Here is a 17,032-nt window from a genome sequence, read left to right as displayed (position 1 = left end):
TAGAGCTTGATACAGTCTACAAACTAACAAACTAAAGGCACATTCTTCTAGGCCCAAACGTGCCGTGGCTTACCTTATTTATTTATTTATTTAATTATTGCGAATACTGCAAGCCAGATTGTCTGGCCCAAGCAGGAAGGGCAACTGGCAATACACAATCATTTATACAAGGATCAAACTTTTTTTTAAGTAAGAAAACAAACAAACAAACAAAAAATACAAAGCACATCGGTAAAAGCATACCACACCGTACAATGCAATACTTTCAACTGAGCGACCCAATTGCGTCGAACCGCAGGCGGCCGGCCGACTAAACGCTGGGCCGACTGATTCTGTCGTTGGGTAGGCGAGGCGTGCAGTCACGCCATCAATACGAGCCATCTTGCTTTGACGTCATATGAAACGTCTAGGAAATCGGCAAGGAAGAGGCAGAGAAGAGGACAGCACTTTCTAATCGATTTTTCTACTGAATAAAGTCGCGTAAACTCAGCGAGAGTGGTCAAAACATGGCCCAGAGACTCCATACTACAATTTGCGCTAGTAATCCCGCAAGGTTTACAAATCACTTCACTGTCCCTTTAAGACAACATACAGTTTTGCTCCGGTCGAAAGTTAGGCGATAAGTTAGTTATTGAGGAAAAAAGACGAAAGGGCATTAGTTGCCAAATAGTTTTCCACCTTGTGATGCAATACGTTGAACTTGAGCAATTGATTTCTTTCCAAGCTAATTCAATTATTGCCCGAGTTTTTTTGGATTGAAGTGCTCTTAACAGTTATAATGAATGTGATGTTATTTCCTGGCAGCAAGACAACTAACGAACAGCAGCTGTGAAGTAATTGAAGGCAAAATTGAAATGAATCAAAGCGAAATCCGCAAAAGCGAGTAGGGTATCTACGGCAACCACTCGCTGGACTAAACTCCGGTGTTTCATAACACATGACGATGGTTGAAACAAATCCACGGAGTTTGCAGATCGGGGGTGGTGGCGGATCTGTCCTTGGCGGATGGTGGCGATGTCCCAGACCTTGAAAACGAAATCTGTCCCAGACCTTGAAAACGAACTCAGCATTATTAGCCACGTGGCGCCCAAGCTTTCAGCTGCGGAAATGCTTTTGCTAAGAGTGCGAAATAAGCACACGAATGTGACCAGCCACGTTCAAGGGTAGTGTCGGGTAAATAATTTGGGCAGTGACGGTCTTGTGGACTGCAAAGCTGTTTATGGCACCATCGAGTGTTTTCCGCCTTTAGCCTAGTTTTTTAAGGGTAACGACGGGCTCTGGTGGAAGAGGCACAATCGGTAAGTGCTGTTTGACGACACAACTGCGCCTCGAAGAAAGATCTTAACTGGAGGTATTTATTCGTTGACAGAGCAGAACGACCTCCTCAGCTCTTCACAGCACCTATGAATCCCATGGATAGTGCAGGGAAGTGCGATAATTTCGTACAAATTACGGCGCTATTCTGTTCTGCAGGTGCAGATGACTGGCGAACCTGCTGAAATAACACCATTCAGAAACTATGTATGTACTCTATACCGATTAATAATATTAGACAGCACGCAACATTCTTTCCAACTACCTTACTGCCAGATTTCTGAATGCCCTCCAAGGTTACCCAGCACAGCAAATAACAGCTGTCACAACTAGAGTACTTCAAAAGTGCTCATTCCTATAAGCTCCGTCTTTCATGTCTTCTTTGTCCTACACGTGCTGCATCTTGCCGGCCGGCGGTGTACACGTGATCGGTGAATGACTGTGCACGTGTTCGTGGCGTCACCTTAAAACTTTACCGTGTCACATTTTCCCGTCGTCTTCCCCTATAGGAGGCATGTTCGCTCTTGTTTCCCGTTCAATTTCTTCTTTGCTTGTTTTTATTCAGTTAAGAATGGATAGGGCACGTAGTCAAAAGTGTTGGCCGTTGTAATTCAGACACTGCGTTTCAGAAGGACATAGAAAATTACGCCCATCTTCCCGCGAGGGAACCCTGATGTGATGAGACGCATCGGGGGGTTCGATTGGCGTTTCCATTGGGTTGATTCTCTAAATCGGGTGAAACGTGTTGTGAACGCGTAGGATGCATTCCATCCCATGCAGGTGTTCTCATACGCGGGAAGATGGGCGTAATTTTCATTCTTTTACTGCGAGAGAGACTGGTTGCCGTTTTTCGAGCGAGAGCGAGCACTTGACTTAACCGCCGCAACGCGCTACCCGCTTTATATTCACAGCGCCTGAAGGAGAGGAGACAGCGGAGGAGAGTCGCGCATGCGCGCGCTTGCGGCGCCGGAGCAGACGCGAGCGTAGCGAAGCGCACATGCGCAGCTGTTATGCTAATGAGACGGAGTGAGAGTGTTGCATGCAGCTGTCGGAGAGAAGAACGGGAGAAAGTTGCACATGTGCAGTGAGCGTGCGGACGCCGCGACGACAACAACAACGCCGACGGAGGGACATGCCTGAGAGCAAGAGATGCGTCGCATCTAATAAAACAGATCGCCTGGACAAGGGTGACGTTAGTGAGGTTGGCTGTGGTGTCGATGTGTGCGGGTCTCTGGCGGATTGGGCGGGGTCGGGGTGGCGGCGGCTAGAGCACGGTTTGCGTTTTCACTCTCGTGTTCACTCCCTTCATAGCTTATCTTGGTGCTGTAACCTAATTGTCTTTTCAGTAAAAGTAATGCTTCTTCTTTGAACTCTCTGGACACCTCGCGCTACAGCACCTCGTCAAAACCTTCTGGAAATCGGTGTGGTGCTGTTGGAAGGCCAAATTGGAGGAGACCTTGCTAAAGGGGCTCATCCGTCACGTAAAGGGCTAAACAAGCTTCTGTAAAGCAGACAAGACAGGAGGCAGTACCGTATCACCCACCGTGCTTTCAGTACTCGCAAAAGGCTGCTAATCTGCACAAGAAAGGAGTGCGGCGGGCTGCCCGGGAAGTTAAACAAGAAAGTTTCCGTTACCATTAAAACGGAGCATGCAGCGCCGACCCGCTCACGAAGCGAATGAAAAGCGAACACTAGTGCGTAAAAAATGCGCGTTTCTTTTACAGTTTCATGTCTTGATGCTACATATTTATTGTTGTGTTTATTTATTTATTTTTGTATTTATTTATTTATTTATTTATTTAATTATTTATTTATTTATTTATTTATTTATTTATTTATTTATTTATTATTTATTTATTTATTTATTTATTTATTTATTTATTTATTTATTTATTTATTTATTTATTTATTATCAGTCTGACCCATCTAGGGCCATGGAAAATAAGCATAAAATTCCATGCCCCACTAAAACGCAGCAAAGACAACACAAATGTACAATTGATGAAAGACAGAATCCAAAATGTGCAACTTACACACCTTAAGCATGATCGATGTACAGATACCTGTTGATGACAATTTGCAAATAGTAATAGAATAAAAAATCACGTACTGTGGGACTCAAACAAATCACGGTGCACTGTGTAGTTAGTGTTCGGCATGCATGAATCACTAGTGAAACATATTTTTTATGACACGCGAATCCGAGCATTTTCGGTGTTTCCTATCTTTCATTTCGATACTCGTTGACAATTGATATAGCCTATATCCATGTTTGTAATGGACGGATCTACTTTATCCTACTCTCGAATTACAACTGGAGAAAAACGAGTGTGAGCCTCAGGCAGGGTTGCCAGGTCTCACGACTTGTCGCCAAACTGGCGACTTTTCGATACTCGTGGCGGCGAAAATTTCAGTGCGGCGACTTGGCTGCTTTCTGGCTCCTTTGAGCATTGCTGATTTTATATCTTTTTCCGGGCCCTTCCGGTGCCCAACTTTCCGCTAAAAGGATCTTACATGGCCTTTCAGTGCATTTCTGCTGTTGAGACCAACTGAACAAACCGAACAGAACGAACTTTTAGGCAGATGACGGTTATCTGACAAAGTCTAGAACAGGACCCAACAAATCGGTCCCTCAAACACACCACCGTGCGGCGCTACTTACTGGCAGAAATCGAAATTTGCCTTGCGCATTTTGCCTTGCCTTGAAATATACCTTGCTCCTTACTGGCACAAATGTTTTTCATATCGTGCACCTGATGTCATATGAATAGCGTCAAAGTCTTCAAGCAACGCCATCGGTTTAAGGTGTAACGCTTCAGTAGTTTATGGGAGCTTGAGATCTCATGCAGAATGCCGGGAAGTGTGTGTGTATTTATTTTTTATTTATTTATTTATTTATTTATTTATTTATTTATTTATTTATTTATTTATTTATTTATTTATTTATTTATTTATTTACTTTTTTATTTATTTATTTATTTTTATTATTATATTTACAATACCCCTAAAGGCCCCCGTGAGGGGGTATTACGTAGGGGGTATTGCAGGTATACTCAGGGTTGTTAGTTTGGGTGCTATTTTAAAACTCGTAATCGGGAATAGATCGGGTTTTTTAACCATTTAATCATTACGAAATTCATTTTTTGTTCTGGTTAAATCTGTACTAGATAATACACTCACTTTATTTTATCAGTAGGTGTCACGAGCCTATTAACTCTAACACGTTAAAATTGGTGTTTGTTTCAAGTTGGTAATCGGGGGGCGTGTGTTTAGAAGTAATTAATTATGGCAATACAGAGCATTTATAATCTCCAAGAAACGAAACAATATATCCACGAACACCTGGTCCCAGATTTTTCTGCACATCCTCGTTCACATACATTATCATCTGCATGCGCAACATGCCAGTCTCCACCGCGACGCCTGTCCGATCGTTGAACTTATCTAGGCCGGAGGAAGGTTCTCTCGACATCACAGCTTCCAATGGGCACAACAGGGTCGGTGCGGCCTTTGCCAGCCTGCAGTAGCGAGCGGTAGGGTCATGCGCATACTCAATGAGTTCAACAGCTGTGTTTATGGGGCTTGCTGCCAGCAAGTACTAGTTGACAACGGCGGACCGTCAGCGCAGGATGGTTCAGGTCGCGGCTTTGAAAAGGTCCATTAGGGGAGAGGTTGGGTTTAACCCTATTCTCCTGTAACTGCGATGGCATGTACGCGGTGTGAAATTCGGGTAGAACCGGGTTTCACCCCAGAACGAACAACCCTATGTATATAGGCACGGGAATGAAAACAGGCGGCCAAAGTGCTAAAACATGAGGTGGAGCGAACGTCCCTTCTAAGTCATTCATTATCTTTGAATGCTTTACCTAAACCTGCATATTTTTTCTTTTTTTGTAAGCTGTAGTCAATTACTCTCCCGGACCACAGCAAACAAATAAAATTTGTAATACCGTTTTTTTCTTCTCGGAATTTCTCCGTTTTTTTCCGCGAAGGTAAAAGAAAACCACTCACTAGCATAGCCTTGCTGAAAATGGCGACTTTTCTGGCTCCTTTTCAAACATTCACTTTAAAGTGGCGACTTTTTGGCTACTTTGGGCACGTTCCCGGCGACTTTTTTTCTTTCTGAGGACGTGGCAACCACAGTGGAGGTGACATTGGGGTAAAAATATGGAGCTAGAGTTGGTATCTTTAGGCCGTTGTAATCTTAATTCAGGAACTCCGATATATTTAGAGGTCGCTATTGTAATAGTGACTGAGTAACTGAAAGATAAATTTTAGTTGTGCCGGTTTCTATCTCACAGTGTGGTAAGGCCCTGTAATGCTCAAATATTAGTTAACGATTCACTGCGATTACGTTTGTTCAAGACAAACTTGGTGACCTTTCTTTGTACTTTTTCCAATTTAATGCTAGTTGCTTTGTGCAGTAACCCTACTGTGTGGGAGTGCTCTAGCACCAGCATGAAGATTAGGTTCGGCTGCGAGTTTAGTAAATTTTGGCTCAACTCAAACACATCGGCGTAGGTAGAAAGCTTGTGTAAGGCAATGGATGTGACGTTGGGCATATGTGCATCCCAACCAAGTAAATATGATGCCTAAATTATTCTTGGGGTCTACACTTTCGTCAGTTAAGTGTCGTTGGTACTATAAGCAGTATGTTGTAGCTTACTTATTCCTTGCTACCATTACAATATGGTTTATTTAAGATTAATCGGCATTTCCCACTCCACATACCACTTGGCAAGTTAATATAGTGGTTTAACAAACGCTAGGGGATCTATATGACAGGTGATTGTTTTGTGAATAGCGCAGCCATTTACGAATACTCGCCTTGATGCCGCTATATAGCCAAAAAATAGCAAAGGCTTAAGAACAGATCCTTGGGTCACTCCGGACGCTGCAGGCATGGCTTCCCGTGGCACGCGCTAAAATATTAGAAATTGTGAACTATCTGTTAAAAAGTCTTGAATCCAGTTTGTTAGGTTTCAGAAAGCTGTTATACTTTGAAGTTTAGTCATTAGTTTGTTATGACACACAGAATCAAACGCTTTAGAAACATTGACTAATATTAGAAGCCTTTGTGTGCAGTATAGTGATAGAGTTCGTGGGGTCGTAAACAACATCTGTTAGCTGACAGGCAATTGTGATTTGTCAATTGTGGTAGCGAATTGTTGATAATCTGCTGCAATATCTGTTTCTTGCGCGATCGACGTCTTTATTTCCCGGAGATACGGGTAGGTTCCTCAAAGTAATATTTTATAATATTTTACATGACGTGCATGTATACTCGAAGTTAAAACCGTTGCCACCATGTTCCTATGAATACATGTGATTTTGCCCTCTTTTTAACTCATCAGTACGTTTTCGAGACGGCAGGAATTTGATGATAGCGATTCTGAAATACTCGCTGATGTATCTTAATCATTAATTCACAAAGCATCATGGGATTTCAGCATCGCTCGGAAACCGAGAAACGGCTGCATTATTTTTTTCACCTAGCGTTTCTATCATGTATGTAGAAATCCATTTGCGTGTATTATTGTTGCACTCCAGTAGGATGACACATTTATTACAGAACACATGATTTTAATCATGCTTCTACGGACGCTTTACGGCTTTTTAATGCGACGAACTTTGTAATTCCACATTATATCCCCGGAATATCCCTTGCGTGACTGCTTTCCATCTGGCAATTCTATAGAACCGAAACAGTTCGTCTATGTTGCCTATGAGCGACTTACGCGAACGCCTTACGTCGGGGAAACATCCCAAAACGTTGCTTCACAAGCCACTATGCCCTTGTGCTGTTCAGCCCGAAGTCGCGAGTTCAATTCCCCGTGGCTGTTACACAGAATACCTGTTAAAGGTTCCGGTGACAACTTTCTTCGCGTGAATGCGCTTCGGGCAAAACCAAAATATGCTGACGTAATTGATGCCGTAACATAAAATTGTTAGTGGCGATATAGCTGACGCTACAAGAGCAGAATTTGCATATTGCTGAGTGTAAAATACATGCGAATTGATTTCTCCGAGTTTCAAAATAGGCGCATGCAAGTTCGCAACGCTCGTTGCGGAGCGAACAGGTTAGGTCATTATGTCTACATAGGTTCGCTCTTCCAATAAGAGTTAACTGTTCATGTAAAATTCATTCATACTTCCTTCCTTCATACTTCTTTTAACTTCCTTCCATGTTATTATGGGATCAAGGGCACAGCAAAACAAACATTGAACTCTTGCATAAACACGAACAATTTAGCTGATAGTTAAACGGAGGAGTACAGTCCCCAAGGAGGCGTAAAGGCGGCATTCTTTCTGTACCTACCTACCTTGTCTGTGTTTAGGCTACCGTGCATGTACAACAAGCACCAAACAAAAGCTGCATCCCATTGATGTTTTAACTATACAGGAAGGCCATGAGCCTTTAAACGATACGTCACTCAGTGTCACGGACCTTACTTTGCGGCCGCCCCTCATGACACCCAAACGAAGTAACCCAAGTTTTACAGGAGAAACAAGAGCTCTATTTAAATACCATCTTCGTGAAAGTGAACAACGGTCATGATTTTTTTTCAGCCTTTGAGCGCATAAATCCATCCTTGTAGCTGCAGTGGAACCCCGATAATACGACTTTCAAGGGACTGCGAGAAAGCGTCGTAGGACCGGGGTGTCGTACGAACGGGGTGCGGGTAAATGACGGCCTAGTAGACGATCTCACACGACAGGTGGGCTAAGAACCTATTTAAAGTACTATATTTTGCGCATTATTGCGGTATTTGCGATCCTTTAGGTGAAATCCCAAGTTAAAAAAACAGCAACGCCAATGATGAGTCCCACCTGCCCTCCATGCGTATGAGCTAGACCGCCAGACAAGCGCCGTCCAGCGCTATTTGTAGCCGGCCAGCCCCGCCCCTTGCGAGCGCGAGATGAGGCCGATGTGGTCGATCAAATTGAGAGGGGAGGAGGCACGTGGAAAGTGCCAAAGGTATGCGAAACGAACCACTGTGCGAGGAGGAGATGGAAAAAAAATTCCCGCGCCTTCCCGCGAGGGGAACACGAGTAAATGCGGAGCATTGGGGCCTCAGTACTGGTTGAAGGCAGTGCTGCTTCCATCGCTTCTTCCGTGATGCTGGAGTAGCAGACGCGAGTAAACGTGGGCACGAGCGTCAACCAAGGAAGGAAGGAGCAACGCAGTGACTGAAACACGGGCGACCGCTAGCCGCTATATTTGCAGCGCGCGCAGTAGAGGGAGAGCAGTACGGGGGGGGAGAGTGCGCATGCGCAAGCAGCGCGCGCCCTTCCACGCCCCACCGCGCTGCTATCACGCACCTGTTACGCCGAGACCGCGACGGAGCGAACGGGCTGACTACGACGCATGCGCGCGCCAGCTGCTGTTGAGAGAGAGGAGGGAAGGAGAAGGGGCGCACCTGCTGCGGACGCGGAACTGTTGACACCGTCCGACGCAGGAACAGGCGAGGCTAAGAAATGCTCTGCATTTAAAAAACGGTATTCCCGTACATGGTGGAGACACCCTCTCAATGGTCCCGTACCGTCGTTATAGGGCCAAATTGCTCAACACGTAGTTCTTTTCGTTTCCCACAAGATGCAGCAATGCGAAAAAGATTATTTAAACTTCGTCAGACAACCGTGTTGCGGCGAAAACTATAGCGCGGTCCTGCTACAGTGACTTGCTGCGGCGGCCACCGATTGACCCAAAATGGCGGCGCCAACGTATACGTGTTTCCACCCTTGCGGCTGACGGGCGTCATTGAGACACTGTACGAAATAAAGGAGTGGAGTGACAACGCGGCTTTGAAAGACACTGATAAGCAGAGAGCAGAGATATACAAAGAGGGAGCGTTGTGAAAAGAAGAAACATGGATCGAGCGGCCAGGAAAGCGGGCGTTCCATCATCGCCGTGGAGTTCCATCGTATGTGTTTTCGCTTTCGGCGGCTCGATGGGAGCTGCAAATTCATGGTCCACCTGCCACTTGAACTTTGACTTCTCATGGTTGGCACGCTGGCGTACGGCTGCCGCGTGGCGCCGTCGAAGGTTAACTCCCGCTTACGAGTACCCACTGCTTGCTTGCGTCTGTTAATCCAGCAAATGGCCTGGCCCGCATGTGGACCTGTGCACATCAAGCAGCGTCAAACAGGGTTCAGAATAACAAAAGGTTGGGACGAGGCGGCGAAGCGGTGTAAAAGATTGTAAAAACGCCGTTTTATCCGCGCCAGGGACCGTCGTATGAAGCGGACCGCGTGCACCCGAGCGTCATATCATCAACGTTTTTATTGCATTGTTTATATGGGCGGTTTGCTGGGACCATGGTGATCCGTCGTAAGACACGGGTCCTCGTGAGTCCGAGGGACGTATCAGCGGGATTCCAGTGTATATGAAAATGTGGTGTAAAAGAGACCTCTGTCGAATTCGTCCTGGGTATAAAGTAAGCCAATAATTACAATTGTGCATCGGAGGACATGTGCTTCCAGGAAGCTTTCGATCAATTTAAGCTTTTGTCCATAATTTGTAGATGGAGTAGTGTTGGTCTTTCTTTTCACCCCGCTTCTGCTTTGCAAAACGTAAGGGGTTAAGCTGAATGTGGCTGCTTTTTAGAGCGTAGTTTTAGCCCGTGAAATCCCGTAATTTTGTTTGTCCTGTAACCAAACCGGAAATGCGCACGTTGCGAGCGAGAAAAGCGGCCGATATAGATGTGGCTGCGGTGGCAGCATGCCTTAAATGACGCTTATCTTTATATGCAGGTCTAATGCGTGGCCCTTTGTACAAGGGTCCAGATAATCATCGACCCGCACGCAGGCTCGACCCGCACGCAAGCGTCATTCAACAACATCCGAGGACCCGACGATGACGTCCGTTTCGATGGAATCGCTAGGTTATCCTTTCCCGGGTGTGAACCATATATGGTAATATATTGTATAGCCTGAGAGCCTCCCTCGCACGTTCTGAAAAGGAGTTTCCACGGCTAGGTAGAATCACGTGGTCAGCGCTCTCGCGGGTCACATGACGTCTGCAGGAGAAAACATCATCCGGAAGGTTCTGGGTAATGAGGCACTCAGGTGAGCTATAGGTTTGCGCCGACTCCTACCTGGTTGGCGAACGAAGGCGAATCAGAACCGTCCTATTGCCCCGCCTCGTGCCTTTCAAGTTTTTGTTATTGGCTTCATTCTTTTATCGACCTGCTGTGCGTCGCAGAGACTCGGCGAAATGTCGCGTCTCCATGCAATCCACGGCTTCTCGTATCCGCCACTGGTATACGTCTGCTGTCCCGCAACGCCATGAATGGGGTCATGGCTTTGCTGCCAATTGCGTATGATGGGATAAACAAAGAACCTGCGCGTTCTTGCTGACATGATGAGAACGTTAACATTGGTGCCGCGTCGTTTTCACGATTGGTATACCGAAATAAAGTGATGTCGACCGAGGCCGCGTAGCCTTTTGGCTATGCGTGAACATTCACGGCGTAACAATATCGGGGCCTAAGCTAGTATGCTTAAGGCCTACTTCTTTAACCTACCTGAGATCCCATGAGGATGCGCCCTACTCGCTACCTACACCACTAGAAGACTATGGCACCATACTACGGTGGTACCGAGACACCAGGAGACGGTTCCCGGCCCCACACCCCAACCTCACTCGAAGCGAGGGGACCCTCTATCGCCAAATACAAACAGACTCTGTGCTCACACCTGTACTGGGCCGCCACATAGCCCCCGCAATCTACGAGACATCCGAGTGTACCGTCTGCCGCGCCACTCGCGGCCCGCTGGCCCACATACTACAGTGCGCACCCCAAGACCCCGCACCCTCAAGCATCCGACAGCTACCAGTAACAGTGCGAAGAGCCATCACCTCGTCAGACTACAACACCCAGAAATTAGTCGTCCAGTGCGTCCGGGAGGCCCTGGAGAGGCAGCGGGTAGGCGGCGCGAGCCCCTTGGGGCCGAGCGCCGGACGCCCGACCTGAAGCTCCTAGGGCTGGCCCGGATGACGCCATTGGCGCCACCGGACCGTTTCTATTCAATAAAGTCTTTTCTCTCTCTCTTCTTTAACCTACCTTTTAGGTTAGGTTAAATGCATTTCTCCTGTTCCCTCTCTTGGAGTCCGTTGTTCTGAAGTGATTAAAAATATGTGCGCAAAGTAGTGGCCAGAGGTGATGCTACTCTCGATTATGATGTGACATCCGACTGCGCTGTCGGCTTCACTGGAGATGTCATTTAAGTGTACTGCAGTGAACCAGCAAATGCATTCTGGTCTCGAAGAGAGACTGAAATGAGCAAGTAAAGCTAGTAAACACCGCGTCGCAGAAACGTTTTCCCGTTAACGGCTTTGTCTGTCAATCAACTTACACTAAAGTGTGCCTCTAATTTCGTTCGCATGGAGTTTTCCCTCAGTATGACGTCGGGAGCTTAAAGTTCAAAGTGATTAGGATTCGGGTTTTCGTGAAACCCCGATAGTGCCCGGGAAAACCTTGAAAATGGAAACAGCCCTCTTACAAAATTTTTACGATCCCAGGTTTTAGTGTGGCCCGCATTCTGGGCGCGCTCTCACGTGTCTGGTATTTTTACAACGAAGCTGTCTATGGATAACAGAACGTCTCTGGAGACAGCCATAGCGTATGTATAGAAAAAATTAATAAAAAATAAAAAAGTCCTACGGCCAATATATTGTACAAGATATAAATGTTATATTAATTAAAAATAATTGCGAGTTGGGTGTTGGTATAGGTTCATGATGGGTAGAGCGGAAAGTGCTTTTTTGCGAAGCGCTTCGTCTCGTGGTCTTTCTTGCCAAACCTGTCTTTTGCGCTTTACCCATCATGAAGGCTTATTCCCGACTTTAAAGGGGCCATGCAGAGAAAATACAAGTTTATTTTATTCGAAAGATTTCGAATTTCGAATTCGAACAGATTTCGTGTTTTACTGTGCCCCCAGCGCTTGTCCGGCAGCAAACGATGCCATATACACTGAGGAATTAACCAATTTAGGTTAGAATATTTATTCTCCCGCCAAATCGTGTGTTTTCGGGACGTCAGAAATGGGGTCATAAGTGCACGTATTCAAACGAACTTTCACTGCGTCATTCGGCTATGAAGCCTTGCTTGCCAGTCCTCCCAGATGACGCTACCATGCTCATCCACGGACCGTTGTCCGCCGTTGCTTTGTTTTGGACCGTATTTGCACCTGGCGCGTTTTTCCTACTGTAGAAAGTAATCGTTTTGTGCAACATGGGATATGTTCGACAAACGGAGTCACGTAAGACAGCGTCGCTTATGCCAATCCTCCAGTATAGCGTAAGACAACTTCAAAGCGGCGGAGTGCTGTGCAGCTCAAACAAGCATAGTGCGCCCTGTACGAACAGCAGTGCGCACGGTACTTCTATGCTCACGTGTATTTTCGTAACTTTCATTGTTTACCGCACCATTATTACTGCTGTAAAATGAATACGCATCACATTTAAGCGCAAATAGATGGTTCGGCAAGCTTATAAGCACTGCCTAATTTGCGTTTGCTTTTGCCGGCCTCTGCCAATCGCACAGCTGGCCACATATGACGTCATAGGTTCCTGCTGCGGGAAATGAGCTAGTGGGTCGCATGGCCATTCTCTGTTTTCCTGATTATATAGCTTATTTGAGCGAAGCGTGCGTTAAAAGTGGTGTCAGTATGGTTTTAAAGCGGCAATATTTAGAATGAACCAAACTTGTCTTTTGTCTGCATGGCCCCTTTAAGGGGATCTGTGCAAACTTGGTCTTTGTAAACTGACTTTCCCACATGGTGAGTTGCACCGTGAAGCATGGCCATCTACTGGAACGGGCATGGGTACAGCCCCACTTTATTCTCCTCTCCACCGTCGTAGCATCCTTCCCAAGAAGTGTATACTCCTCGCGACGGGCGGCATCTCTCCCCCTGACATTATGCAATGCCGCTCGCTCTTTGGCGGACACCAGCGCGGCGCACTAGAGCATGCGCCGTGATTGGCGTAGCCGCGCTATAATAAAACGTCATTGTTTCTACCCGCCAATCGTGTGTTTCATTACTCTATGAGTCAGAGATGGCGCCAGTGTTCTTGTAGCTCAAAATGGCCATGACCTCCTATGAATACGCCAATTAACCCACGGCCCTCAGTCTCCAGTGGCTGCGAAGCAACTGACCAAGGCGGCGGTCAAACCTGTGACGCAGCAGAGGGTGCTAAGAATCCCTGGACCCGGACAGGCCACCATTAGAATCTGAACCTGACAACGTTTAACACGAGAGCCTTATCTAGCGAAGCCAGAGTAGAGGTGTTGTTCGAGGAATTAAAGGGCATTAAATTGGATGTCATAGGGCTGAGTGAGGTTAGGAGGACAGGTGAAGCCTTTACGGTGCTGAAAAATGGGCACGTCCTATGTTACCGTGGTCTAGAGGACAGAAGAGAACTGGGAGTGGGATGTCTAGTCAGTAAAAGCATAGCTGGCAACATAGAAGAATACTATGGCATTAACGAAAGGGCAGCAGGTCTTGTAATTAGGCTCAACAAGCGGTACAAACTCAAGGTGGTACAGGGCTACGCGCCTACATCCAGCCACAACGACCAGCTAGTTGAACGCTTCTATGAAGATGTGGAATCGGCAATAGCTATAACAAAAACACAGTATAACGCAGTTCTGGGGTACTTCAATGCTAAAGTAGGCAAGAATCAGGCTGGAGACAAGGCATTTGGGAGCTATGGTCTGGGCTGTAGAAATAGCAGGGGGGACCTACTAGTAGAGTTCGTAGAACGGAATAATGTACGCATCATGAATATGTTTTTCTGCAAACGGCAGGGCGGGAAGTGGAAGTGGAGTAGCCCGAATATGGAGCATAAAAATAAAATAGATTCATATTATGCGATAACCCTGGCGTCGTGCAAGATGTGGAAGTGCTCGGAAGAGTAAGTTGTAGTGACCACCGTATGGTAAGATCTCGAATTAGGCCAGATTTGAGGAGGAACCGTAACAAGCTAGTACGAAAGAAGCCGAATAATGAGCTAGCAGTAAGACGTAAAGTTGAAGAATTCAGGATCGCGCTGCAGAACCTATATTCAGCTCTCACCGAGGAAGCAGAGTTTACTATGCAGCAAGCCAGTGACAATCTTGCACGCATTATCACGGAGTGTGCAGTAGAAGTCGGGGGCACGATGACTAGACAGGATACTGGTAAGCTTTCCCAGGAGACGAAAGATCTAATTAGGAGACGGCAAACCATGACAATCTCCACCCCAGCTGACAGAATAGAACTCGCCGAGCTTTCGAAACTAATCAATAAGCGTAAGACAGCTGATAAACGGAAGTATAATATGGAGAGGATCGAATATGCTGTAAAGAACATAAGCAGGCTGAAAGCATTTAAGAGGCGTCTAGGCGTTGGAAAAAATCAGATGTATGCACTTAATGACCAGCAAAGCAATGTCATCACAATTAGGATGAAATAGTCAGAGTAGCCGAGGAGTTCTATAGAGATCTGTACAGTAGCCGGGACATCCAAGATAACGCCAAAGGAGAAAGTAGTTCGGAGGCGATACACATCCCACCAGTAACGACAGAAGAAGTAAGGAAGGCTTTGAAGGAAATGAAAGGGGGCAAAGCACCTACTGAAGATCGGATAACAGCAGACCTCTTGAAGGATGGCGGGCAAATTGTACTAGTAAAACTGGTAAACCTGTACACGCAATGCCTAATGACCTCGAGTGTACCGGAATCTTGGAAGAACGCGAACATCATCATAATCCAAAAGAAAGGCGACATGAAGGACTTGAAAATTATAGGCCGATCAGCGTACTGTCAGTCGTCTACAAGGTATTTACCAAAGTAATCGCTATCAGAATTTCTCCCACACTAGATTTCAGTCCACCTAAGGAACAAGCAGGGTTCCGTAAAGGCTATTCAACAATGGACCATGTCCACACCATCAATCAGGGTGATAGAGAAGTGCGCTGAGTATACTGAACCCCTATATATAACCTTCATAGATTATGAGAAAGCATTTGACTCGGTCGAAACCTCAGCAGTCACTCAGCAATTATGGAACCAGGGGGTAGACGAGCATTATGGAAGAATACTAAAGGATATCTACAATGGGTCCAGAGCTAACATCATCCTCCATAAGGAGAGCAGTAAAATACCTTTAAGGAAGGGCTTCAGACAAGGAGACACAATCTCTCCAATGTTATTTATAGCATGTTTACAAGAAGTATTCAGAACATTGGATTGGGAACAGGTGGGAGCAAGGGTTAATGGAGAATACCTCAGTAACCTCAGATTTGCTGATGACGTTGCCTTGCTAAGTAACTCGGGGGATGAATTACAAAGCATGCTTACCGCACTGGACAGAGTAGAACCATGGGCCTGAAAATTATTATGCAGAAAACTGAAGTAATGATCAATAACCTCGGGGCAGCACAGCGGTTCGAGATAGGTGGCGAGGCAGTGGAAGTGGTAAGCGACTATACCAACTTAGGTGAAGTTGTGACCCCTGATCCCAACCATGAGGCAGAGATAATTAGAAGGATAAGAATTGAGTGGAGTGCATTCGGCAGGCATTCTCAGATAATGAATGGCAGCCTACCATTGTCCCTGAACAAGAAAGTGTATGAGAGCTGCATCTTACCAGTACTCACCTACGGGGCAGAAACTTGGAGGCTCACTAAGAGGGTTCAACTTAAATTGAGGACGACTCAGCGCGCAATGGAACGGAAGATGATAGGTGTAACGTTAAGTGGCAAGAAGAGAGCGGAGTGGGTCAGGGAACAAACGCGTGTTAAGGACATATTAGTAGAAATTAAGAAGAAGAAATGGACGTGGGCGGGGCATGTAATCTGAAGGCACGATAACCGTTGGTCATTAAGGGTAACAGAGTGGATCCCTAGAAAGGGCAAGCGTAGCAGGGGGCGACAGAAAGTTAGATGGGCAGATGAGATCAAGAAGTTTGCAGGGATAAATTGGTCGGAGTTAGCACAGGACCGGGGTAATTGTAGAAAAATGGGAGAGGCCTTTGCCCTGCAGTGGGCGTAGATAGGCTGGTGATGATGATGATGACAAAAATTCATAGAAACACCACTCACTGCTTATGTGTAGTAATCGAAAACTATCACGTTTTAAATTCTGAAAGCAGCTGTTGGGCGGGAAGCAGCGTTCTCACTTCATGCAATCATGATGACGTGTCTTTGAGAGTTCATCTTAGTAGACACAGCACCGATTAATGTATTGTCGCTGCATAAAATCGTGACGTGGCTTCTAGAGTACAGTGCAGTGGACTTAGCACCGATAGAAATTTTGTGTTCCCTCATTATCATCGTCACGAGCCCCATCCCTTCGCGTCGTTCCCTACTTTCTCTGATAAAAGAGAGTCATGGCCAATTGTCCTAACTAACGCTACATGCACGCTATTAGCGCAAACTTGCTTTCTTACATGTGTAATAACCGTTCGCAGATTATTCCTGTAGGCCTCAGTACATGTCTCCAACACATGTTTCTAAATCAAAGGCCACAACGCATTAACTAGATCCACCTTTCGTCGTTTGCGACGAAGGTTCGGCGGTGGTGCAGCTTAGACACAGATTCTTGAAGGCACCGGGTTCGAATGCCAGAACATCAAATTTTCTTTCCTTTCATTTTACGGCCCTTGCTCTGTCAGCATTTTAAGACTATCTCTTGGTCACACCAACGCTTTTTTTTTCGAGTATTAAGGCATT

General features: G+C 46.1%; 1 protein-coding gene across 1 annotated transcript in view; it reads right to left on the bottom strand.

Annotated features, from left to right (window-relative positions):
* Positions 1-17,032, bottom strand: part of LOC144179294 (uncharacterized) — a 262,947-nt gene that overhangs the window by 111,783 nt on the left and 134,132 nt on the right. The gene's annotated exons all lie outside the window — the stretch shown is intronic.

The sequence above is a fragment of the Haemaphysalis longicornis genome, unplaced genomic scaffold, assembly GCF_048455015.1.
Source record: "Haemaphysalis longicornis isolate Haplotype H1 unplaced genomic scaffold, Haemaphysalis longicornis Haplotype H1 scaffold_1, whole genome shotgun sequence".
NCBI classification, from domain to species: domain Eukaryota; kingdom Metazoa; phylum Arthropoda; class Arachnida; order Ixodida; family Ixodidae; genus Haemaphysalis; species Haemaphysalis longicornis.
This window is presented reverse-complemented; position numbering and strand designations above follow the sequence as displayed.